Source organism: Topomyia yanbarensis, chromosome 3 (genome assembly GCF_030247195.1).
Source record: "Topomyia yanbarensis strain Yona2022 chromosome 3, ASM3024719v1, whole genome shotgun sequence".
NCBI lineage: Eukaryota > Metazoa > Arthropoda > Insecta > Diptera > Culicidae > Topomyia > Topomyia yanbarensis.
This window is the reverse complement of record NC_080672.1, coordinates 134,697,096-134,723,805: the sequence shown is the minus strand read 5'-3', so window position 1 is coordinate 134,723,805 and position 26,710 is coordinate 134,697,096. Positions and strand designations below refer to the sequence as shown.

Below are 26,710 nucleotides of genomic sequence, written 5' to 3'. Positions count from 1 at the left end.
AATATTTTTTAATGAAATTAATTACTTACAGTACCGACAAAATTGTGCATTATTAAGACCCTTTTAAATATGAATTGTGCTCGGAAAATACAATTTTTTTGTGGTCTTGTCCAAAACCGTATTATGGACCAATATATTTGAGGTGTGTAAAAGATTTGATCGAGATTTGCAATAAATACGGCGGAGCCTAGATTTTTCTACTACAAAAAATGAACACTTAAACATTTCTACTGCCTAGTCATTTCTTGTGAATAAATCTATAGAAAGCTATAAATGATGGATAACTTTCTTTTTGAAATGTCGTTTTTTATCAAAATAAGCCTCTGGAAGTTGTATAAGTAGCTCTCTAGGGAGGCAGCCGCTGGTGCTCAAACACGATTTTGCTAGAGTTTCAGACCGTGGCACAGAGGAGTAACTGGGGTCGGATCCTGGCCAAAACTATTTATTGCGACTATTGCTGTTATTATGCTTTAATATGAACTAAAAATAGAAAATAACTAGTTTTTGGGATAATTTGGTATCTATCCACCTACCAGTGCAGAGGTCAATTTTCTAGATCCTTCCGAATACTAGTATTTTCGAGGTGATCTTTGTGAATTTATTTGTTTTTCCCGATGCTTGAACAGTTGGTCAGTAGAAAAGAGAGAAGAAAAGAGATACCTGTGCACATATTCATAGATATACATTTTGCCAAACATAGTATTTGGCCCTACAGCATTTTGGCGTACCTCAAATTAGTGGAAATATCAATATTTTGAAATCGCTTGGAATTTGTGGATTGGAAAAGATCGGAAGAGATTGAATGTTTTTCGGATAGCCGGAATTTTTGTAATGTTGTTTCAGCAACTTTGCCGGATCTTGCCGTATAGTGTAACTTTTTTATCATTAAAATTTGGAATAAAATGTTTAAAAAGAATGTTTCTAAAAATGCTCCAATACACAGAAACACTACTATTTTCGTTTATTTTTAAGCTGAGGTTACACAAATAGTTGTGTTCAATTGCGTTTGTTATAATATTGTCTTATTTAATACAATCATCATCATTAGAAAGCGATTTTTCTGGATATATAATTAAAAATGTTTAAAAAACCCTTAAAATATCACCATTTTGCATCAATGCAAAAATTATTTAGCAATTTTTGGCATACTCTTTATTTTGCCACAATATGCAGTATGCTTTTAGGTATCTAAAAAAATATAACCAAATAAAAAATCGAAAAAAATTTTTATTTTGGGTATTGGCCAAGAATTTGTTCTAGTTACTCCTCTGTGCGTGGTGCACTCGCCACTCAGTTGCACTAACGCAACTGCCGGAAGCAGGCACGTAGCCAGAGGGGGGGCTAGGGGGCTAAAGCCCCCCCCGAAACTTTTCAAAAATAAATTTAAGAAGTAACATGTTTTTCGGTAACTCGTAAAAAAATTGTATCTTGTTTGGTTTCAACAAATTAATGGGAGAATGGTGAGGAAGATTGCTATTTCGAGCCACCGAAGACATCGGTCACGATATCTACTCAGTATGCCGAGTCTGATAACACACTTCCTTTCATATTGTGTGACTCGTCGGAAGAACAAAAGAAACTGTTACTTTAATTCTTGCTGGGGTGATCCGTCGGATGATTGAATCGTAGAAGCAAGAAATGGTGCTCCAGCCAAACGTGGAGGCTATTGACTTCTGGAATTTTTGCATAACCGAATTTCATGATGGGGAATATTTGCTGAAGATGAAAATAGAGGTTATGCTTACGAACATCGCCTTTAACGAGTTCTACCTTGTCAGGCATTCAGTACTTATGTTACTCAACAAATTAGCCTAGGCGAAACCAGTCATTTTGCAACTTGTAATACGTGGTTGATTCTCATATATATGGATGATGAGAAAATCAATGTTCGTCTACAAGATCTGATACCTCTTACTTGAACCGCGGGCGAACGACCAGAAGGTTAAAGCCCCAATAAACAAACTTAACTTCTTTGAACCGTGGCCATTAAAAGATTCCTGTCACATTTGGAAAAAAATGTAATTTATTATAAAGGACTCATCTAGGAATTAGACGGGTAGGGTCAGCTAGGATTTCGTCCTAGCTGACCCTGCACGCACAAAACGCAATGCGATAATATCATCATACACGTTACATCTTTGCACATCCATAGTCTCCAATACGATTGCCTGAAAAACAATTGCCAAATTTGTGGCTGCTGTTCATATAATATTGACGGCAAAAACTGCGTCTAGTATCTCAAAATTAACAGTCAGCATCATCATTGAGGAAGTCGACACTGGTGGCCCGTAAGGGGACAAAACAAAAATGAAATCAGATATTCGCGAACTACCATGTCCATAGCAGTTACCACGATAATAATACGGAAGTGTACAAGATAGATATGAACGACCACCAAGACGCGGTTGGTTATGAAAAATATTTCTCAATCAGTAAACAGGTCAATCGCACGAGATCTGTTGGACAACCATTAGCGTTTTATCATTTTCATTGTTTACATCGTGGAAATATATTAAAGACTCAAGGCTTCATTTAGCTAATGCATTGAACCGACTCAAGTAAACGAATTGTATAATAAAAAATTAGAAGTTTCATAGAAAACTGAGTACAAAAACTGTCCCAAAATTAACATTTATCGCTAGTAATGGTATCTAACAAAACTCATTTTATGCTAGATATTGGCCTGAATAAAGAAAGTTAGTTAAATCATACGCAAATTGAATTTCTGTAATAGATTAGAGCAATGTGCGCTTAATATAAACGTCAAGCATCTTCCAAACTGTTTTCTTACATTCTTTAGCTAAAAATAATTGACACGTATTTTTTGGTTTGGCTAAATATTATATTTTTTCAAGTTATTCGCTTTTGAACTTTTGAAGTCTATAAAATTGAACATTTTTCAATCACTGATAACTCGGAAACGACTCGATATATGGAAAAAAATATTAAATAAAAAAGTTGCGTTTTCAAATAAGCTTACCAAAAAAAATCACAATTTTTTTGTTATATAACTTATGAAATGTGCAATTACTTGAAACAAATTGAATTTTTTTAAGGCTGGACCAAATTTTTTATTTATTATTTTCTTTAAGTATTAAAATCGTGTTAAAAAGATTGTGTAAAAATTTGGCAGTGGAATTCTTTGCGAGATATTACAATTATAAACATAAAACATGGCAATTTTACACTAAACGCCCAGCGAAAGGCCTGTTATAACTGAAATGTCTCGTAACACTTCGAGTTCCATTCTGAATTTTTCACATAATCTTCTTAATATAGTTATGTAATCAAAATAAATTTGATTTCGGGGGACTTTAGAAAATATTTGCTTTTGACATGAGAATACCCCCAAAAAAGTCTTAAATTTGCAGAATGCGAGTCATTCCACGATTTACAACTATAATTTTAGTTCCCTTCAATTTTTTGGCACTCTTTAGCTGAAAATTATAGACACGATTTTTTTACTTTGGCTGAATTTGACTTTTTTTTCAAGTTATGAGTTTTTGAACTTTATAAAGTACTAGCTAATACCCATCGCACGTTGATGCGACTTTCAACGAAATAGGAGGAAACCATAATTTGTTCCGAAGCGCCTTCTTGTAGGCAGATAATCCCCACCAATAGCACACAAACACGCTCCATAACAAATTCCTACTATGTATAAATTTTTACGGCAATTGGTTAAGCCGTTTGGGAGTCCATAAATCACATACATACAAATATCGACTTTTAATAATATAGTGATTTTTTAAAGTTTTATAAATTTAATAGAATTGGACATTTTTCATTCCCTCATAACTGAGAAACTATTAGATTTCTGGAAAAAAGCATTAAATAATAAAAGCTGCGTTTTCGGAAGATCTCGGCGGATTTTTTTTTGTAATATTTGTTTTTGTTAAATAATTTATGTATTATGCAAATATTAGTAACAAATTTTTTTCAGGGTGGAGCCAAAAAAATCTTTTTAGCTTTTTCAAATAATTTATAATTACATCGAGAAGATTGTGTACAATTTTCAGAAAGAAATTCGAAGTATTTTACGAGATATTTCAATTACAATAGGCCTATCACTAGGCGTTTGGTGTAAAATTGCCTTGTTTTAAGTTTATAATTGTAATATCTCGCAAAGTCTTTTGATATCCACTCCCAAATTTTTGCACAATTATTTTAACATGATTTTTAATATTTAAAGAAAATAATAAGTAAAAAATTAATCCAACTTTAAAAAATTCAATTTGTTTCAAACAATTGCAAATTTCATAAGTTATATAACAAAAAGAAATTGCTATTTTTTCAGTAAGCTCACAACTTTTTTATTTAATATTTTTTTCCATATATCGAATCGTTTCCGAGTTATAAGTGATTGAAAAATGTTCAATGTTATAAACTTCAAAAGTTCAAAAACTAATAACTTGAAAAAAAAATCATATTTAGCCAAAATAAAAAATACGTGTCAATTACTTTAACTAATGAATGAAAGAAAAAAAATGGAAGGAATTCAAATTTTGATTGTAAATCAGACGTGGAATGACCCATATATTTTGATCCTATTGATCACCAAAGATCCTCCTTCCTAACTGGGGTATGCCAAAAAATTATGTTAGCATGATGCATTAGAACTGGTAATAGTTTTAGGACGCCAGATCAAGAAAATAGAAGTTGAACCATCTACAATTCGTTTGCTAAATCAGAAGATTTTGTGCAAATTTCGACATTCTCTTCGATCGAACATTTTATGGATATTTTTCTACTCATTTCGATTTAGCGTCATAAATACTGAGAACTCTAGAATATCCATTGTTGCAACGAGAGTAAATTGTAACTTGTGAATAAAAATAAATAATAAAAATCAAATTAAACATCAATAATTCGTTGATGTACTATAGCCTTTCTTGTGACAAAGAACATGGATTGTCTTAGATTTGGCTTTGTTTTCATTAAGAACTTTTCAAAATTTCGTTTAGTTTCTAGTGACAATATGAAGTAATTAGAACTAAAAGCTTTATGCAGGGGCGGGTAAAGCGTAGTTGGTAAATTGATTACCTTTTACGCAGCTCATCACGGTTCGTTCATCAATCCCGCACATGTAGGGTTAGAAATTTTTCTAAAGAAATTTTCTAACCCAAAAAGAGGCGAATAACCATAAGGTTAAAACCTGTATAATCGAAATAAAAAAGCTTTATACAATAATTTTTAAGCCCCTCCCGAAATAAACTCCTGGCTACGGGCCTGGCCGGAAGGTTAAGGAATGTAGCCAATGTTTGCACAGTCAATTTGGAAATAATGTGAACTTAGTAAAACCTCAAATATAATGCAGTTCTGTGCATCAGCCCACGACTAAGTTCTTTAATGTATCGTTCGATCATTGTATTTACCTCTATAGTTAGCTAACTGTAGTACGGATCAACAGATATATTTAGTGGTGTACCGAGCTTAGCCCTTTTTATGACAGGTGAGTGGGTCGCACAGTAGCAACACTCGAGCTCAATTCTCGCTCTACCTACACATATAATTGAACATATTTCCATGCATGAAATGTCAAATGAGATACAACAATAATTCAATAAGCAACAGAAGCAGTGAGTCTACGTGTAATGATATCTGTATCTGCTAGGATTGCGATTAGATGACGAACGTCTGAAATAAGTCAAGTTTTGGACTAAAATAAGTCAACCAACAAAAACATGTGCAGAAAAAGCGGTCCACACTAGCGGTCCTCGCTTTGTAGGCATGCTTTTTATAATCGATGTTTCTTAATGCGCTCTAGCGACTGCAGCTGAGCCGTGGTTTTTGTGATTCGTTGGCTGGAGGTTTATTGAGAGCGAAAATCGACAACCGATTGGGCAATGTGCCGCACGGCGAGAAAGATAAATTAATATAATCAGTGCAAATGCGGTGCCTCATCAAACCGATGATGTTTCACTGACAGCAGCAGGGGTTTGCGAAGCGAAATTACGCTACTACTATATAATATCATTTATTGAGAATAACAACTTTTTATTTCGGTGTATAACATGCGTGCGATCGGGCTCCGGGGGCAATGGAGAAGTTGATTTTGACACCAAAGTAATCATGCGAAAATTGTTGCCACACCATGAAATAATTTGCACAAACAGTGGACGATGAAGCGTGAAACTTTTTTGTCATGTCACTATTAGCTTGCTTGATTGAACAACTGACCACGCCTGATGAGTGATACGATGTTATTATTCAAGGTATATGCTTTGCTGAGACTATAATCGCTCCAATGAATCAAAATATGTAACATTAATTACATCATATGTGAATTTTGCACGCTTTATATGAAGGGATTTAAGGTGCAACTTGAAAAAAGTCGATCGGAATTAAGCATGATTTAATTACTTAAATCGGTACACAAATAATCTAAAATATACCACAATAATTGCAAAAGCTAATTCAAAGAATTTCCGAAAATACATAGTCGTACGCAAAAGAACGTTTAACAGGTATCCGAGCGGTGCCAGGGGAGAAGTGAGGAGGGGGTTTGTGGGTTAAAACCTTCACCAAACCAAAATAATTAGAGGTGAGCGACGCCGCGCCACGGCGCTTGTTTCAGGTAAAAAACGGTCAGCGCGCTGAGATTTTTAACCTGACATTGGCGGCGTGGCGCGGTGGCGCACACCTCTAGAAATAATTTGGATTGAAAAATAAAATTGATGTTGACTAATTTTTTACTTTTTAATGACATCCAATTAACTAGAGATTAAAAATTTTAGAACCATAGTAGTGAGAGCAAGGATGTGAAATATACAGATCGGAAAACTAGAAGTGGCAGGGTTATTCGAAACAGTCTTAAAATCACACTAACTAATCTTTTGTTTTCTGCTGGCAGGAGTCTAGCTTAAGCAGTACGAAGTTATTACTACGAATCACTAAAGTCTACCAACATGTCTCACGGTAAAGGCAGACTTGTCCCTCTTTACCATGAGAACCGACAATGTAATTAAATAACCGATAATTAAATTAACCGATAATTTAATAAAATATTGTACAATGACAATTTTGGAAGTGTATTGGCTGATCACTACATTGAGAACTTCCTGTTTTCCAACATCATGAAAATTTAAAGAAAATTGATGAAATAGGATCTTGTAACTGAGCCGAAATCCCATAGTTGTCAAATCATATCAATATTGAATAAAATTCCTGCATGAATTATTATGTGCTCTTTTTTGAACAGATGTTCCGAAGTATGGATCAGGGACAATTTTTTGAATGGGAAGCGAAATTTGGAAAGGTTCAATTTTGGACTAGCGTCAGCCCGGTGCATTGATCAAGTGCCGTGGTTCTGAAGAGGCGCAATGCAAACCCCTCGACTAATTGAAAAGGTTGATAGTCTATGAAACATAGGATTGCATACATTTCAACATTAGCTGAAAATGTATTTTTTCTTTGGAATGCGTAGAGTTGAGATAAAAACTTAATTCATAGTTACGAGAATAACATTACGAAAGGTGAAAGGAAAATGATAAAAAAAATCGTTTTCAGTTTGACTCTAGCAGATCACGATCTGTTTTTATGAGCGTTTGAGTTTTGTTGTATTATCAGTCACATGAAAAGTCTCTAGGCAGGATTGGAATTCATAAAAATTTCAGAGTATTTCATGTTAATAGTCATTAATGGTGTACATTTAACCCTAAAAAAAACAAGCTAAAATTGTGACTTCCAGAAGCATCGCTTCGAAGACCCAATGAAATTTAAAGTCTCTTTTTGTCGTTTTATCAGAGAGAGAATCGAAAGCCCGTATTTCAAATTACAAGTTCATTGAAACTAGAGAACTAGCCGGGCCTCTTGCCTTTTTGAGGGTTAAGTACTGACTTGAATGGCATAATGAAACATCGTATACAAGGACTCGTTCTTGTATGAACGTTGTGAACTAGAATAAAAAAATGTTAGCCTGAAAAAATTAAGGTGAACGTATAAATGTGGGACTTTTTCATTGAAACTACCATAACAAGCCGGCGGATTTCCTCCTTGACTTTTGAAAAGTCACATCGACGTTTTGGTGACTCCACTTATTCGCATGTACTCTAACACTATCTTGCTGGAAATCAGCGAGCATATTTCCAGTTCATAAAAACGGATTTCCAGTCCATAAAAAGTACGACGTCAATAACTATCGCGAATAAAGTCTTGAAGTTGAAGCTAGTCGTAAAGGATCAACATGGTTTCACGTCTGGACGTTTGACAGCAACTAACCTTCTGTGTCTATCATCCTACTTTAAGCTACATTATAGAGAGTATGGAATGTCGCGATCAATTTGAAGTTATTTACACCAAACAATTTGCGGCTTCTGTGGTTTCGATCCTACCTTACGTACCAAGAGCTAGAGATTGCCAAGTACCCACATATACTTCAACGTCAACATAAACTCAAGGAAGGCACCTGGTACTCTTGATATTTTTGCTGTACTTCAGTACTTCAAACATCCAGTTTGGTTGATTGGTATAGAAAGAACCGCATGTGTGTAAATCTGAAGAAGTTCAAGGTGATCTCATTCACATGCAAGAAATACCAATTTGGTTTTGGCTATCTGCAGAAATTGGGCGCAATATTTTTACTACAGAATACCTGGGAAAAAATCTGCCGAATACATTCGAGTGGAAGGTACCGTCAAGTTGACTTTGCATCAGCGGGAAAGTGGGGTTCCCTTACGACTGTCCTGGGTTTTTACTCGCCTGATATGGTCACCCTAGTTGAAGTACAATAATACGGTCAGGGACTGCAAGCTATTTTCGTCCGCGTCCCTTATCACCTATTTTTATAAAGTGATTCATCAACAGTGTTAGCTTTGAAAATGAACCACCTCGGTTATGCAACTATTTTTTTTTCCGATCTCATTATAACGCAAAAAAAATTAAGCAGTCTCCATGTTGTTATATTCATAATTGGACATATTTTTTCATAGGTATGTAAGTTTAAATGTTCTTTGATTTGATGGCATTGTAAGGGAATACGCATCCGCCGGTTGAAGCCAATCGAGTTGACATTTCTTTGGATTGAGCAAACTAAATTCTTTGTTTGTTTAGTGTTCATTTGACCAGCTAGGAAACTAATCCACTAAGGTATTTAATGAGTGTGTGGAATGCGCATGGTCTTGCTTGATTGAATGATGTCTTTTGATTTATGTGCGAGAATTGAGAATTAACAATTCGCAAGAATAACTCAAACCCAATTATCAATATTCAGCGATCAATATCAGCACAATGAACAAATGTTTTATTGTTATATTCAATGGTTTACTTTTAGTCAATTAAATCAATTATTGTCAATTATTGTCATTTTAACCATATTTCTTCATGAGTATAAAAATATTAGTGCTTGATTAGTGACGCAATAGATGACAAGTTGGTTTCTTTTTGTTCTTATTGTTCTCAATCTTGTTGACTTAGCGACTGTAATTAATTGATTATTCTATTCAGTGCTGGGCAATCTCACGATGGTCATTGAATTGTGACGGTAAACATACAGTGACCGTATCACCACAAAAATGATTTGATAATTTTTTCTCCACCTTTCTGTTTCATTTATGCAAAGCTATTTGAGTGAAATCGCCTGTTCGTTAATACTAGCTCGTTGTGACCGTAGATGATGGTCAGTTTCAATTCCTCTCAATAATGATTCCAATGAGTGAGAGATTCAAAAGACTGTTATACTGTTGTCAATCCATTAGAGTGAGAACCGTAACTCAATAAGCATCGCTTCCCGATCAGAAACACATAACAGAAATATTTCAAAACTATATCTCGCATTGTTACTTGTTATAAATTTCTGTTATTTTAACTACAAACGAGACATAATTTGTAACACAATATGTTACAAAAAGTGTGTTCTGTTATAATCTTGTTATTTCATTCTGATCGGGTTACTGTTTTCACTATTTCTGAGGGAAAATATATGGAGAAAAAAGATGGGTGTAGATTCTGCTACCAAGTGACATTATTTACGCAAGACCGAGAACCGGAGGACTGGAGGACCGAGGAAACGTTACCTTTCGTATCGTTAAAAGTCGGAGTCGACATGCGCCTCAAAAGAGCCGCTTCATCACCATCTACGTGGCCGAAGGTAATCTGCTTCAGCGAGTTCTATGACAAAAATGATTTCTGGGAGCCTATATAATGTTTATTTTTGATTTTAATTTTTTTTCTTGTTCAAACCGTTGTGAAACGATGCGTTGTAATAATTGTAGGTTAAGAATAGTCTGTATGACGGTTACGTCAAAGATTATATAAATAAATAAGATGATCTGAGTTGATCCACAAATTGATTGGTGAGCGATTCTGTCATATACGGTATTTCCAAAAAAATCAAAATGCTGGACACCCTAAGGTTCCCGATACTATAGAATAAAATGCTAAAGCATAATATCATATCGTGTTTCATCCAAGATTTCCAAAAAGAAATATTGTTATGGCAAGTAGGTTGGATCAAAGCACATTTGAAGGCTAGAAATAGAAGATATTGCGTGGCAATCTGATCTTCATAGTTGCATGACGTTGTTTGAGGATGTAGAGTGCCTTTGTCAAGGAGGTGGATGAAATAGGGCGGGTTTGCCGTCCAAAAAATTTTCAACAGTAAATATAGTTCACACGGGAGCTACAATAACACGTAGTTACATTGTTTCGTTTAAATTTGTTTAGAATTTCTTGATTGTGATGCAGTACAACATTCCTGATGTGATGAAACTTGGCAGAGTAACGTCCAAATTCAGTAAGTCACATATTCTCTTCCAATGAACATCCCACTAAGCCGAATCTAGTTACACTTCAAATAAATCAATATATTGCAGATCGTGAGACCTCAAAAAGCCAACCTAGGAGGAGTTTGGGGATCCAGTTCGATCCCGTCCGAACTTTGTATACTTGTAGCCCGAAACCTATCATTGCTTTTGCTCATATTAAATTGAAAATTGAACCGAAATGTTTGAACGACGCTTGAATTGGTTCAATGTCATCCTGGCCTTGCTGTGCCGCGTTTCCTGCCGCTAGTATCATTCCATTTGGTTGTCTGATGCATTTTGAACGTTTTGATCACATGATATACGAATCAACTTTAATTCAAAATTCTATCTCCTTTAACAACGCACTAAATAGTTCAAAATAACTGAATGTACCTCTTTGGGAATACAAGCGTTAGTATTGATTTACATTCATCCTCAGTGCAAGCCCCCAAAATCCCTGAGCTCCTGGCACAGGTCCAGTGTGTCCATGCGTAAAGACGATACCGGATGTTGTTAGCAACATTGAAATTCGAGATTTGTCATTTTCCGTTTTTGATGTATATTGGGAGTTTTGAATTATACCATGAATAGATATATTTTTCAATAGTGCATTAGAGAAATAAACCGAAATCTGATTCAAGTGCTTTTTTATTTTTTTGTGAATGGGCGTTTTTATGCTATAGGCTTTATCAGTAGGGTTTATATTTTCTTCGGGAGTGAAGAAAGTAGGCTGTTTACCGTTTTATGTAGCCATTTACCATTTCCCCACCTTTTCCTTTCATCTCTCTTTGCCTTCTCATCTGGAAAATGAGGAGACAACATGACAAGGCATAAATCTTCGAAAAACAGAACATGTCAATCCAGTTAATATATTATGTTTCGTGATATTGGCATCTGTCCAGTAGTGCTAAGAATTTTGGAATTGAAATTTATCGCCGGATAAGCCAGCTAACATGTTAATAGAGAAATCGTTATCATTTAGCTCTAAAAATTATTCTACGAAGAAAAGTATGAGAACATTAGAATTATTTGAATTTCGAAAAATTTTGCAATGTTTCACTGATTTTGTGAAACAAACAAATAACTCTCGCAAAATTTTGGTCAAATTTTCGAATAAAAAAAATCATTACTGTTTCGTTCCGCAAAGTATGCCGAACAATTGTTCCGATGATTTGCGAAAATATAAGTATATATAAGTTTCATCATAATTACTCTTGAACAATAAGTTTACAAGAACGCGGTTTCTCATGGTTTGATATATAAACAAACAAACAAAAAATATCAGTTATCCATACCTCCAAATATTGTTTCAGATAGAAATAAAACGGAACACGACATGAGTTCGTTCTATTCAATATAATATACCTTTCACTCATCTGAAAGAGTCTCAAAAATATTTTTATTTCATTTTGCTTCGACAACATACCATTTTCATGAGATCTTGGCTTCCGTACCACATCTACCATTCTAATGAAAGCAAATTTCGAGCAAATCTACTCCATCGCACCAGACAGTAGCAACATTCCACGTTCTCATTACATCTCTTTATAGCCACAATAAAAGTTTTCCATATGGAATAACAAAACACAATCACTTGTACTTCACCGTTTTCCCCAAGAACCTATTGGCTATAGGCGTATACATACAATCTTTGATTTATAACAACTCGGCAGCACCCAAGATAGGTTAGTTCCATCCAATTAAGTGGCTACAGCAACCTCCATCTACCATCCTACTCCCATCCGGTGTCCATGGTCGGCTTTCAGAGCCATGACGACTGAGTCGGTCCCTTTCCGGTGTTCCAAACTAATAATTAGATCTATCCAATCGTTTCACGGATCGGTCTCACTTCACGCTTTTTTTCAATTCACAACCAATTTAGCGCGAACTGCACATTAACCAACCAAACACTGTTTTCTTCTTCTAGAGGAGCCCATATGGAATCACTTGACGATCGGCGACACCAAGCGCATGCTCGGAATGATCTCGATTTAGTCAGCATCTCTTCCAAGGCGATTCGACGCTTCAGTCAACGCTCATTATGCTTCAATCACACGGTCGGACACACGCGATGGAAGAACGTTTCAATTCAATTGAGCGACCGCAACCACTGATACTCCCTATAGCACTAATTTCTGCCTCAGTTTCCACTCAATTAGGCGTTACGGCACTTGGCACCATGTCCGAGTGATCTCTTGAACGGTTCGCTGGTTCCTGTGGTTCGCCTCGGCGGAGGTGGTGAAGACGGCGAGAGAGAATATGCCTCTCGACTCTACTCGACACGACACTATCTCTCGGAGTTAATCAATCTTTTCATTATTTCTTTGCAAATAGCCAGAAAAAAGGCCAAACTACGCGGTTTGCGAACGCTTTCGCAATACGTTAATCACCGGTAGATCGGAATCGATTATTGTTCGCTGTACCAACAAGCCCACAATCACTTGTTCGTTGGTAGTTTTGCATAAACAGAACTCTTAGCAACGGATTTCCACACATTACCCATGTTCAAGGCGTTGAACATTACAATATGCAGCACTAGCGGATTTCCTCTCAGACCCTGTGGTGCTCCTTGCCCAAGGCGCTCTCGCAGATCGTCGTGACCGGAAACTGTCCGCCCAAGTCCCAATTGGTACACGATCAATTGTTTCACATGGGGGCCGATCGACCGCGAATGGAGACACGCACAATCGTCACTTTATAATTATTCGAAATAGTTGGAGCGCGATAGTCCATAATTATTAGTTCGAGTGACCCCAAAACTGCCGGCGGCTAGCTGCCCATCGTGATGCAACACTGCACTTAAGCAAATTTTTGCGTACCCAAAAAGTCCTCAATCGATCAGATCAATTTTTTCACACTGACATAATTGCCGCGCACATTTAATAGATGGAGATGTCTCGCAATGCCTTCGATAATAATTCGCGGGGCACATAATCTTCGAGAGGTCCAAACGCCACACAACCCGTGCTGCTAAATGCTAACCCTAACGAAACTAACGTCTAGCCAGTGCAAAATCCGTAGACGAACTGAAACACCAGAAATCGTAATAAATTGAAGTCGAGCCGCACGTTGTTTATTGTTTATAGAAGCAGCCCCCCATAGAAAAGACCGCATCTCGCTGTGGCTGCTTTCGGTTCGTTTGATTATGTTCGGAAGGCTCTATTCTCCGAGCAGCAGCGCGCCGCGACTCTCACTCTTCATTTGCAACAAAACGAACGAACCGGGCGGGGTAAGCCTTTCTCACGAGCATAAGGCCTAATAGGAGGGCACTTTTCACCCATTCACTCCATTAGGTACATGTTATATAGTCGGCTGGGGTTGCGTGCTAGTGGCGTTAGAAGCAGTTTTGTCCACCTTTGGAGAGAATTTTCTCACTATTTATGAGATTGAGTTGGAGAAATGAACGACAGGAACTTCTGTGGAAGCGGAGTTCTTTCGACGATCTGTCAGTCAGATTATGTGTAGTTGATACAGTTTCTACGGAGCAATGGAGGTTTCTATCATTGGTATCTAGGAGGTTTTTTATTGAAAGGTTCACGTTCATGTACGTTTCAGATACATGCCGTTAGGGTGGAGTTTGCAAGTGAGTTAATGTCAATATTAAAGGATGAGTCGATAATTATTGTGACACTTTTAAACTTGCGTAACACATTTCATACTTCTCCCAAATTAACCAAATTTTGCCCATTTTTATCTTTAGAGTGTATTGTTTACATCCGCTAAGTTTTGTAGTTGTCAGTGAGATCAGTAAACCATAAGCGAAAAGTTTTTGTTCATCGACAAGCAAAACCACAAACCTGGAGTTGAAGGGAAACCGGGAACAACACGTAACCGACAGAGCACTGATTGCTCATTTCAAGCGGAATCCGAACATTATAACGCGTGGCTTGGCCAAATAACTTGATGTTTTGCAAAATTCTGTCCAAAGGGGCCAAGCAAGGATCCAGATTGAAAACATACAAGGCGCAGAGCTTCCCAACTCGGAGCGAACATCAGCAGAGTGTGTCAAAACGCGCTGGAAGACTTTACACAACACTGTTAACGAAATTTCACGGGTAAGAACAAGTTTGCTGTGGATGACCGCTTTAAACAGAAGAAGCTGTCGAAATTTTCTTCGAAGTAACTGATTTGGCAGGCCATATGCACTTCTGGCAAACATTCGTAACCAAAGAGACTATGAACGGTGAGATTTACAAAACTGAGTTCTTTAAAAAACCATTGGAAAAGTGAAGGTTGCTAACCGATTTATAGGCGTAATCAAACTTCGTGAAACTGCTGAAGACACCAAATCACAAAAAACATCAACGAGGGTTAAAAAATTCTTTTGTTCACCATTTTTCAGTTTGTGACCACGGTGCGACGTCTCACCCGCACATGCGGCATCTCTCCCGCGTCGACTTTTTTTTAAATGGTCGTGGAAATTTGATGATTTTTTTTTCATGACAAAAACAATTTCACAGTATTTTAGAAACTTGTCGCAATTGATAAAAATGATTTTATCAAATATTGAATGGTTTGCTTAGATGGAGGATCGAAACGTACGGCATCTCTCCCCAAAGTACCCTATATGCTAACATCCTGGAGTTCATCTCGGTTATCGAATTATATAACTTTAATATAATTTTAGATTTTTAAATTAGATAGCTGACTTATTAGTTTTTTTAAGATCGGATCTTTACAACTTAAGTTATGGCAATTTATTTACTTTTTAGAACCTTTCATCGGTACGCAATACTCAATGTATTCACTCCACTTCGTGTCACAAGATGCTCTCGAAATTGTTTTCTTTGAGAAGCGCCGTTTCGACTGATCTTATGTTTTAATTTACTTTTATGATTTGAAGTCATAAAGTAAAAAAACTTGTACCCTAACGAAGTTATTTTTAATTATTCAAGAGTTTCTTTACGGTAGGTAAACTATTTTATGCATCGAAATCATTTTTTAGGAATGATTTCATTCATGAAATAGCTATTATAGTCACGAGTAATAACCTAAAATTTCAAATCGATCTGTGAATTAGTTCTCAAGATCAGTTCTCAGCAAACGACTACAAAATACAAGCGTTCTGGAACAAAGGCTGGAGCTTTCAGAATTTTTAACATTTCTCAGTTCTCGTGCTGCCGTCAAATTCATTAGTCGTGGTTTTTGAAAACTTTTACATAACCAAAAATTCAAAGCTATGTCGCCATCTCCTTCCGTATTTTATGTATCCTATGAATTTCGACCATTTTTAGTATTGGCAGCTGTGAAGTTGCTTTTGCAGCTGGTAAAAACTTGCGTTAATAGTGCTGTTTCTTAAAGTAAAAAATCCAAAGAAAAGTTGTTTAGATTCTTTAACCTTCTTTAGTCATATTGACCCCGATTTCGAACTCAGTTTTAAGGCGCGTCTTCAGCCAAATCTATATGAATTGAAACTTAAACTTTTTGTTTCAGTTTCTGGTAAATATTACCGTTTTTCATCTGGATGGTCAGTGGGAATCGGTGCCGAATGGAATCACGTTTGGCCGATTCCGGCAGTATACTATTGTTCCCCCGGAATCGGCATCGGAATAGTCATCCGGCACATCCAAGATCGATCGTCTCATGTACAAATTTAATATATACATTCTCCTTTTTGTTATGTTGGTGTTTATTATTAATATTCTGTCAATAATCATTTGATTTATGATGACGGTTCTGCATACATCTATGGATGTCAAACATGTCCCCATTCAGCACCGATTCCCACTGCCCAATCAGGTAAAAAACGGTAATATTTACCAGAAACTGAAAATAGAAACAATTTAGGTATCAGTTCATATAGATTTGGTTTAAAGTGTGTCGTAAAACTGATTTCGAAATCGTAGTCAATATGACCCGCTAACACCTTATTCGTAACTTTTTTTTTCAGGAATGAGCGAAAACTTTGAACTCTATTGAAAATCGTTGCTCTCCATGAAAGAGGAAAAGTCAAGAAATTCTGAACTTCTAGGTGCAAAACTTAAAAAAGTTATCGTATTTTGAAAGTTCATTTGGGGTTAAATTGATCCCAACACCTAAAGCTTAGACTTTCAAACGCAGTAATAAATTTATATCACATTTATCCTTCTGTGTAAACAACAAGTCATTTTTAAAGAAAAGTCGTGATGGTTCGAAACCGACCCTTTAAGTGTGGTTCGCAACCGATCTCCACGATTTCGCGCTTTTCTGATGTTCCAGCGTGTTTTCGATTATTTAATTGTGTTTTATTGACCGATCGAGCACGTCCATGTATACAAAAAAGAAATGAAGAAGTTAACGAAGAAGAAACAAATGAAGATAATCAACACCGAGAAGAGGAACTTATCGATTTTAAAACATCCGACTCGTTCCTGATTTGTTCCCGCTAATTTCATGTACCGATCCGCAAATCTTCAGGAAGAATTGATATTTTGGTTGCTTTCTATTAGTTAACCTTGTTGAATGGACTACATTTCAACATCGGGCGAGAAGGTGATTGTTAAGATTCTGCCGGTTTCGTGAACTGACTGTAACAATTAGTTTATGCTAGTAACGAGGGCCAATTGGAACAAAAATCTCCCATCTAGAGAACTAATTAGCTAAAATGGCTAATCAAATAGTCAACCAAGGATTGAATTTGAACATCATTTCCTTCACCCAATTTTTACTCATCTGACTGAAGCTCATTCCTTCTTGGTTCCCGCCAATAACATGCATCGAGCCGCAAATCTTGAATAGTTTTTATTCGAAGCTTCTACCCCTTTTTGATGGTAGTGAACTGAATTTCATTCGATTGCCTGCCCATTTCGCTACGAATACAAATTGAACCAAGCACTAAACCGGGGGTCGAATACGAGTGGGGCACTTAGTGACGGGCATTTTGAAAAATAAAATCGATTTTGCTACATTGATCTTTTTAATTCGAAAAAATTGATGTTGTCAAGCATCGAGTCGGGAAAAATCGATGCAAAAAATCTTTTTTAATGGAATTTTGAAAGAAAAATCATTTTCATGTGCATCATTTGCTGAGAAAGGGTCACTACGCCGAGCTTGTCGGTGCCGTTTTTTTCAAAATTCCCATTGAAAAAGATGCGATTTTTTTCCACAAACGATCTTTTTACTTCGAAAAATAGATTTGATTGCATAGATTTTTCGCGGTTCGATGTTTGACAACATCGATTTTTTTGAAAAGAACGATGTAGCAAATTCGATCTTATTTTTCAAAATGCTCATCACTACGACAGTCAAACCAATTATGAGAAAAACATTCCCATAATATTGTCAAAGCGTGTTACAGATTTGAAAAGAAGGAAAATTGTAGACGAAGGATTTTTAATTTTTTTACCTTCTTTAGGTATTGGGGTCAATATGACCCCAAATGAACTTTCAAAATGCGATAACTTTTTAAGTTTAAGTTAGCATTTTATAATCGTTTTTAATCATTTATTCAATTAATTTAATTTAATTTTGGAGCGGAACAAAAAATCGTTCTCATTTTTGCTGATTTTTATTGTTGTATTGTTTATTTTTAATAGTTTTTCAAAGCAATGGCTCGCAAGTATAATTTGCGCACAATTACTGCTGTACAGTGACGTTGCGTGTTACCAATGTATAACTGGCCAGAAATATTTTTTTCATTCCAATTTCACCCCATTTCGTGGTATTTTCCAAAACCCGATTTTTTAACTTTCACTCTTCCAAATAATTGCACTTTTTTAAAAATATCGAAATTCCATTTTATTGCGTTTCTAGACCATTTTTTCAACTGTTAGAATCATTTAATTTTTTTTTAAATCGGTTGAAAATTCGCAAAGTTGTAGTAATGTTTTTGAAAAAAGTCAAAACTGCGATTTATTCAGTTTTTATTTTGTTCAAACCAATTTATGTATCATTTATTCAATAAATTCCGTATTTTCACTTACACTACTGTTTTCGCAATTAAAAACGAAGAAAATGATGTATTATACATTTCCTTTGTTTGCAATTTTGCCTGCTAAAATTGCGATCAAACGCGTGGGGTATATTTTTACCCCAGTGCAACGTTCTAAAGTGGAAAACGCAAGTGCAACGTTCTAGGGTTAAGATACATTTTCCACCAAATCTATATGAACTGGTACTTAAACCGTTTGTTAGAGTTTAAATTTTCAGTTTCTGGCAAATATTATCGTTTTGACCGGGTTGGTCAGTTGGAATGGTTGCCGAATGCGGTCATGTTTGACATCCATGGATGTATGCAGAACCATTATCACAAATCGCAAGTTTACCAGAAGCTGACAATTTAAACTCTAACAAACAATTTAAGCACCATTTCAGATAGATTTGGTAGAAAATGTATCTTAAAATTGAGTTCGAAATCGTGGTCAATATGACCAGCTAACACCTTATTCGTAACAAAAGATTAACGCCTAACGAAGGTAAACCATCATTATCATAAAAACCGATTTAATCCACCTAGCAGTGAGATGAGACATTTCTTACACATATCACTGTTGGATCATTCATTAGTTTACAGAACTCATGCGAAGTAGTAAATCAAAATTATAAAATACACGAATCAAATTATATTAGCTTAATTAATGAAAATTTAGACTATATTTAGAAATAAGTATAAAATTAATAGAATGAATTGACTCAAACTAACAAATTGAATGAAATAAATAAATGGAATGACTGAACCTGAAATGAATAAAATTAAAGATATGAACAAAATGAATTAAATGAATCAAATGAATTAAATGAATCAATTTAATTTAAGCGTTCAAATTAATAAAATGAATGGAATGAACAAAGAAAATAAAATGAATAAAAAAGAAGAAAATGTATTGATTGAAATGATGAATTAATCGATGTTGTAAGGTTATACATTAATAGAAAAAATAAATTGCGTCAAAAGAATTATTTGGATGAAATGAACAAAACTGAAAAAATAGTCAGGTTAATAAAATGTTCTTCATTTTAAACAAAATGTATGAACTGGGAAAATGAATAGAATGCATTGAATGAAAACAGTGAATAAAATAAGTGAAATGAATGATATGACTAAAATGCACGAAATGAATAAACTGATCAGAGTGAATCCAAATGATGAAACGAATAAAGTAGATTAAATGAACGCAGATGAACAAAACTTCTAGGGCTTCTATCCTTTTTTTGTTTTAGTCTTTTCGTTTTCACGCTTCTTTACTTGACGGCGTCGTGATTATTTAGTGTTTCAACATTATTGATAGACCTTAATTAGTTATCAGAAACCTGGAACGTTCAATTTGCTTTGGAAATCAAAGTTTACTTTTTGGTCATATATTCCCGAAAAATATTGTGCAGAATAGAATTTGCTGGTCCAGTAATTTAACGCGCAATTGAATATAGTAAAGTGAGACAAGGTCACATGACACATTCTTTCGTGACGTTTACAACGATTTGACGAATCTTCATTCGACAAATATGTCATAACTTTATCAAATGAACGCCTACATCAAAACTTATTACAGATTCGGAAAGTAGACAAAATCTCACGAAAGCCCTTTGAACATAGAGCAAAAGATGGAGAATGCGATTCATAAAAGAGACAAGTAGATATTTCAAAGTTTTCATTTGAACTAAAATAAATAGTGTGAAGTGTCTAGGCTATGCCGATAGCATAAAAGGCGTGCATTCAGTTGATTATAATGCAGTCTCTTTCCAGTCATCCTTATAGTTTGCGTATTGTTTCGTTCGGAATTCTCGTTCAGGCAATATGAATAAATAAGCCCTGGACAATCCATTACTGTGAAAAAGAAATGGTTCAAACTGTCCGGATGGCAAAAATGTAGTCAGATCAACTATCTGTCCAATGCATAAACTCTGATTGTAATCCTCGTTAATTTACTTGTACAATATGGAAAACTCGAACGAAACGTGTGCTGAATTATCCAATGCCTCACTACTAATTGTGACTTCCATTGAAACTTCAATTGAAGTGTACTCAGTATAGAGCAGATATGGACGACGATAAGTTAGAAGACACCTTGTACTTGCATCCCCCATTGAGAGTGGGGACTTTGGGAGACTTCTTTTCCCGGATCTAATTCGTGGATATTTTTGGGCTTTGGTCCGTTATTTTTCATGAAAGTTCATACCAATATAATGTATGTGCATTTTCAATAATAACATCACAAAAAGGTGTTCTTAGTTTTCACATGACATATTTGAGCATATGTTTTATTCAAAATTCAATAGAGATACGAAGAGTTGAAATATCGCACGTGGAATGTCCCACCTCCCATTCAAATCACATATTTTTCTGAGATAACCATGAATTTCCTTTATTATAGTGTTTATACAAGCTTTGAATAGAACTGAATTAAATTTGAGTTGATGTAGTTTTCGATGGTCACCTGTCTACCCATAGTGCAACGTTTCGAAATACCAATATCACCTTGAAAATAGTTATAGTTTTCCCATAAGGCAAATATTTTGCAAATTTTCTCGGACTACAAATATTTTATTTGACATGTAGGATGTATTATTAAACTTGTTTCCGCGAGTCTCTTTTACACTAAAATGCAAAGAAAATAATAGGGTAACAGACAAAAAATAGTTTTGTTTTCTCAAACCTTCACAATTACATCTCACACATGAAATCAGCTTGAATATTAATAAAGATTAGCAGAGAATCTTGTCACACAACTTAGAAATGGATAGAGAAATAGCAAGATAGATGTGAGTCGTGAAAGTTGTCACCAACATGAAGAAAGAGAGAGAGAGAGGGAGAGAAAGAGAGAGTGAGATAGAGATGGGGAGGGCATGTGAGGCCATGCCAGACCTTATTTTTATAGGTATATTATGCGATATATTGATTCCTTACATCCTTATTATAAATAATGTAAGTAGTAATTTTTGCACCATAACCAATATAATCTAAATTTTGCAAAGAGCTAAATTTTTGCTAGAGTTTTGGGATTCAAAAATACAGTTTCTTTCGGTGATGCCACGAGTATAATTGTATGAGAAGTCTTATCTCATTACTAGGTGAATTACTTGATGAACTGTATAATTATATACCATCCAATATTTACTTCACGATTGAACGCAACGCCTAATCCAAGGGATAAATACATGAACTCTAGAAAAAAAATCACTATGAACGCATTATTTTGTTTTTGAAGTGAACTTACATATTGCTTTTTGAGAAATAGTTCAATTATTATATAGGTAATTCACAAAATGCTTTCATAATCGAATTCCTTGAATCACGTAGATGTGTTTTCATACCCCGATGTTCAAAATCGGTTTAGTTTTACCCCTAAAACACCAGTAAAGAAATACTCTGTACTTAACGATCTCGTTTTCAGTTGGTGAAAATTGATAAGCGAGGAATAAAAACACAAAATGTTTAATATCTCCGCCGTTTGGGAACGGATTTTGACAATCTATAGCTTGTTGGAAAGGTATTTTCATAAGCTTTTCGTTTCTGTTTAGTTTGTGCGATATAATTGCCTTGTTCGAAAGTTATTCGCTTCAAGCCAGCCCTGTTTTGACAAAACTACCCATATCTCAGAAAGTAAACAACACATCGAAAAACAAAAATAATAGTGTCAAATGGGAGCGTTAGGCCTTTCATTTGAAACTAGTTTTATTAAGATCGGTTCGGCCATTGCTGAGATAATTACATGACATTTTGTACATACATACATACACACACACTCACACACATACAGACATTGTCTCAATTTGTCGAACTGAGTCGATTGGTATATGAAACTCGGCCCTCCGGGCCTCGGAAAAAGTTTTCAAAGTTTGAGCGAATCCTATACATTTCTTTTGTAAGAAATGTAAAAATCATTTGAAAATTTCCCATTCAAACGCGATTCCGTTGCATATCATTAGATTTGAATTAACGTCCCGAAGTGTAGTCACGACACTCCGGTTATGTCGCAGACATTACCCACCTATCTTTTTTAATTCAAATTTTTCAATTCATTGTAACGAAAGCTCAATTTTTTGGTCAACAGGTGTTTTTGTTGCAAGAATCAAATTTTTAATTGGGAAACCGATCCGTTCAAGTACACCACAATTTTTCTTCAATACTTTTTTACTTTCTTAAATTCAGTTGAGTGGTTCGGCTTGGAGATCGTTCACCGCAAGCCTGTGCCAAAAAACACACTTCGAGGGCTGGACCCTCACTCCGACAACCTTGAATATATTTTTTTAATTCAACTTGTTTTTTCGAACTTTGATGGCACTACCAATGAACTGTCTTTCGCTTTTTCATATAAAATTAGCATAAAATACTTAAAAAAATCACAAACTGAGCTCACTTTTTCGCCACAACTATGTATATAACCCTTTAATTTGATCTGCGACAATAATTTCAGAATGAAAGAACTGCAACGGACGAGCTCTGGTTGTAATTCTTCGTTGTGTGAAAGGTACCATTGATGTTCTATTTTGATGAACAGATAGTCCAACATGAAGACACCATTGCTCAACAACACATAAGACTTGTTGCATCAAATTAAAGAGGGGGTTAATGCAAATACGGGTGATAATTATAACCATAACCATCAGCGAAACCATTTTTTGGATTCCCAGGCTCATTAAGTTTCCTCATCAAGCCATCGGCGACAAGGTAACATGGTGACAGTACACCACTTTGAGGACATCCGTAGACACTCAGTTTCCTTATCTCTACTTGTCTTAACGCTGAACCCAGATGTCGGTTGCTAAGCATTGCGTGTATCCAGTTCGTGATATATGAAGGTACTCCATGACCCTGTGCACAATTTCACAATGGATTTGAAAGACACGTTGTTAAAAGCTCTTTATATATCAAGAAAAACTCCTAAACTTTGCTTTGCTTTTACGAAAAAGCTTTTCAATGTTGTAGACAGCATTATGTAGTAGGTTGGTACGCTTCACACGCTGATATGCATGTTGCATTGCAAACAGCGGGTGCTCGCCCAAACTAACATCCCGAATGTAGTGGTCGATTAAACGCTCCACTGATTTGAGAAGGAAGCTGGTCAGCATGATCGGTCTAAAGCTCTTTGCCTCCTTATAAGTGCGCCACCTTTGAGAATGAATTTTACAGTTATTTCCCGCCACGCTATTGGAATGTATCCTATTGCAAGACTACAGTTAAGAAACTCTTTCAAAATATATTTGAAGTGTTCATATCCTCTTTGAAGGAGAACTGGAATGATTCCATCCTTTCCCGAAGACTTGTACGGAGCAAAACATTCCAATCGCCCATTTCATCGATTCGGTTGTTACAATTCTACGAGCAAATGCATAAGAATCAGAACTACTTCAAAAGAACTCCGAGGCAGTCGTCAGTGATGGCACTGTACAGACTGAAAAGTGTGTGTCAAAAAAAAACAGTTGAATACTACATCATTGTCAGACGTCAGACGTAATACCGTCAGAGCAGAGGCTACATCTAGCACCTCTTCTCTGCCATCTCGTGCAAATGTTGGACGATTTCCTACATAAGGTATGTGCAGATTTGTACTATTTAAGTATTCCATCAATTCGGGGCCTCTCAAATTGATATCAGAGGTGCCCCAAATTAGGTGGTGGGCATTTGCACCTCCGCCGATTATGAGAGGAAACCCATTTCTGTCACAGTATGATACAACCTTTTTGAAAGCACCTGAAAGCAGTGGTTCATTATGCGGCCTCGTAGGTTTTAAAAAAATCACAAAAATAACACTAGTCACTAGCTGAAATATTCTGTGTACCACCTCGTTGGTTTTGATTTCCTGAGTAACTTTATCGAAGTCACAGACTTTGTAAAAAATCTGGATCTTGAGTTGCAGTCAGCTGAAAAAACAACTTATTCACTGGCGTAGCCTAGCGGCCGAACTTTATTTCATGCTCCGTGGTCAATTATTAGCAAGTAAACACAAGTAGTGTTCGTTATTGAAATGAATGTCTTTGCGTGCTGGTCAAGTCGGCTTCACCATACTGATGAGTCGAAGATGAAACGATAAACGTTAACTTACTAATGTTATAGGTATTTTGCCTTATTGCACAAAATGGGTTTACCAACTTTCTCCCCGGTAGGAGCTATAGCAAAGTTATTATATTGAATTTCTGTGGAGTAATGGGACGGTCTATATTAAAGTCGAGCACGAAAACAAACTCAGGTCAATTTGATGTTATTATTATCATTGAAAACAAATTTTGTCTCTGATATTGTATAGTTATTAGGTAATTTCACTTTTCATTGCTGCATAATTTTTAAAATCGATGCTGGGAGAGGAGCGGAAAACGGTTTGTTACGGACAGTAACCACCGTTTGTTTTGTACGACTGTTTTTGAGCAAATAGCCATAACCAATTCTCGAATATAACGTGATCTGTCTGATTGCTATGAAATTGACCGTTCGATCAGTTCGAACCCTTTTATTATTCCTATCGAAAGGCAAATCGCAACAGAAAGTGATACAATTCGATATTGCCGTGCCGGGTATGTTATTGGCACTAGGTAATTGGTTCAATATCATACCGAGGCGGAGGAAAGTATTTATCGTGCTTATGGCACAGTGCGGTGGCATAAGTGTTTTTTATTGGGGTTTATCGGCTTTTCTTTTCGTGGGACGCTTGCATCGGTTGCGATGGACCGAATTATTAAACCGATCGATGTAGCGATTTGTTGGTTTATGAAACAAATGCCAGCGATTGAGTGATTCGACAGGTGCTTCGGGTAGCGAACATAACTTTTGGTTCAATATGTAGGCCTTTGTAGTTGTTCTATTGACAAAAAAGAAAGTAATTAGTGTATCTGGAATGAAAATATTCAGTTATAATTATAAAGCTACTTACAGGATATGCATATCCTGAAAACATGGAGATTTTCATCGACTCTGTAATGATAAATTTTCTCTAACTTGAACAAAAAATGTTATTCTGATGACTCATTGTAATTTCTGAATAATGAGGGAAAATTTTCATATTTATGAAGATTATTTTATACTTGAAATTTCCGTTCCGGGCAGTATTGTGACAGCCAAGTGGAACTTAAATATGTTGCAACATCAACCATTCTAATTGCATTAGCATTTCCGGTCAAACAACTTTAACAAATTTCTCTCACAAAATACAAAATGGGTCAATCTTTGAAACGACAGGAATCATAGGAACTTTCATGCTAAACGCCCTATAATGGTGCGGCTGAGAAAATTTACACCGTCACCCCACTGTGCCAAATATTGCAAGTTGGGTTCGGATTAAAAATGTTTTCACAATTTAGGGCTTGGAATAATTCAAGAGTGGTGCTATTATACCATCACCGTCAACAGTCATCAATAAAGAAAGCGAACTAGGCAATTTCATATTTTACGGCTTTTGCCACCTTCGACGTTTGCCCCTTTTCGGTCATGAAGAAACGTTTGTAGATCATTAACGGCATTGATGGTCTGCAACCCAATGCCGTCCGCTTGACTGGGAAGATTAGCGCGGGCTTTTTGCACTGTACTTGTGCTGTCCAATCATACTGGTGGTCGCTTTTTCTGGGTCATTCCTATTCCATATTTATCAGTCGCGAGCATAGCTTTAAGATTGCGATCACACGGATTGTCGGAAATCGTTCGCAAGGTCGTAAAGTTATGATTGCGCTTCCGGGAGTTTATTGAGTCATTGTCGAAAGTATTCATGGTTTGAGGTAACGGGTTACGATCAAGCAAAGTGCATTTGTGGTGTAAATAAAACCACTCTTGCAATTACTTCACAATCTGACAGAATAATGCCACCCTGCTGGGTGGGAGAAACTGTATTTTACAACAACTCCCTTCTCATCGAAATAGTGACCATCAAACTCAAACTCCAAGCTAAGCAAGATTGTGTTTTCTCCATCGCTCACTTGCGCCGACCAGACTAGAAGGAAAGGTCTCCTAACGGCTGACCTTAGTGGGTTCGTAGATGCGAAGCCACAGATTCAGAAGTAATAAAAGTACCGCACTTTTGCATCAAGATTGGCCCGATGAACGCCCGCTGAAGGACCCATGCGGT

The 26,710-nt window shown here is 36.1% G+C and overlaps 1 protein-coding gene across 2 annotated transcripts in view; it reads right to left on the bottom strand.

Annotated features, from left to right (window-relative positions):
• The window catches only part of LOC131692447 (ankyrin repeat and BTB/POZ domain-containing protein 2), a 277,153-nt gene that overhangs the window by 18,578 nt on the left and 231,865 nt on the right, over positions 1 to 26,710 (bottom strand). Inside the window, exon 1 of one of the 2 annotated variants that reach the window (XM_058979499.1) lies at positions 12,389 to 13,420. The exons of the other annotated variant lie outside the window; for it this stretch is intronic. The gene's annotated coding sequence lies outside the window, so the exon portion shown is untranslated. Of the gene's footprint in view, positions 1 to 12,388; positions 13,421 to 26,710 lie in introns of those variants that run through there. 2 annotated transcript variants of the gene reach the window in all.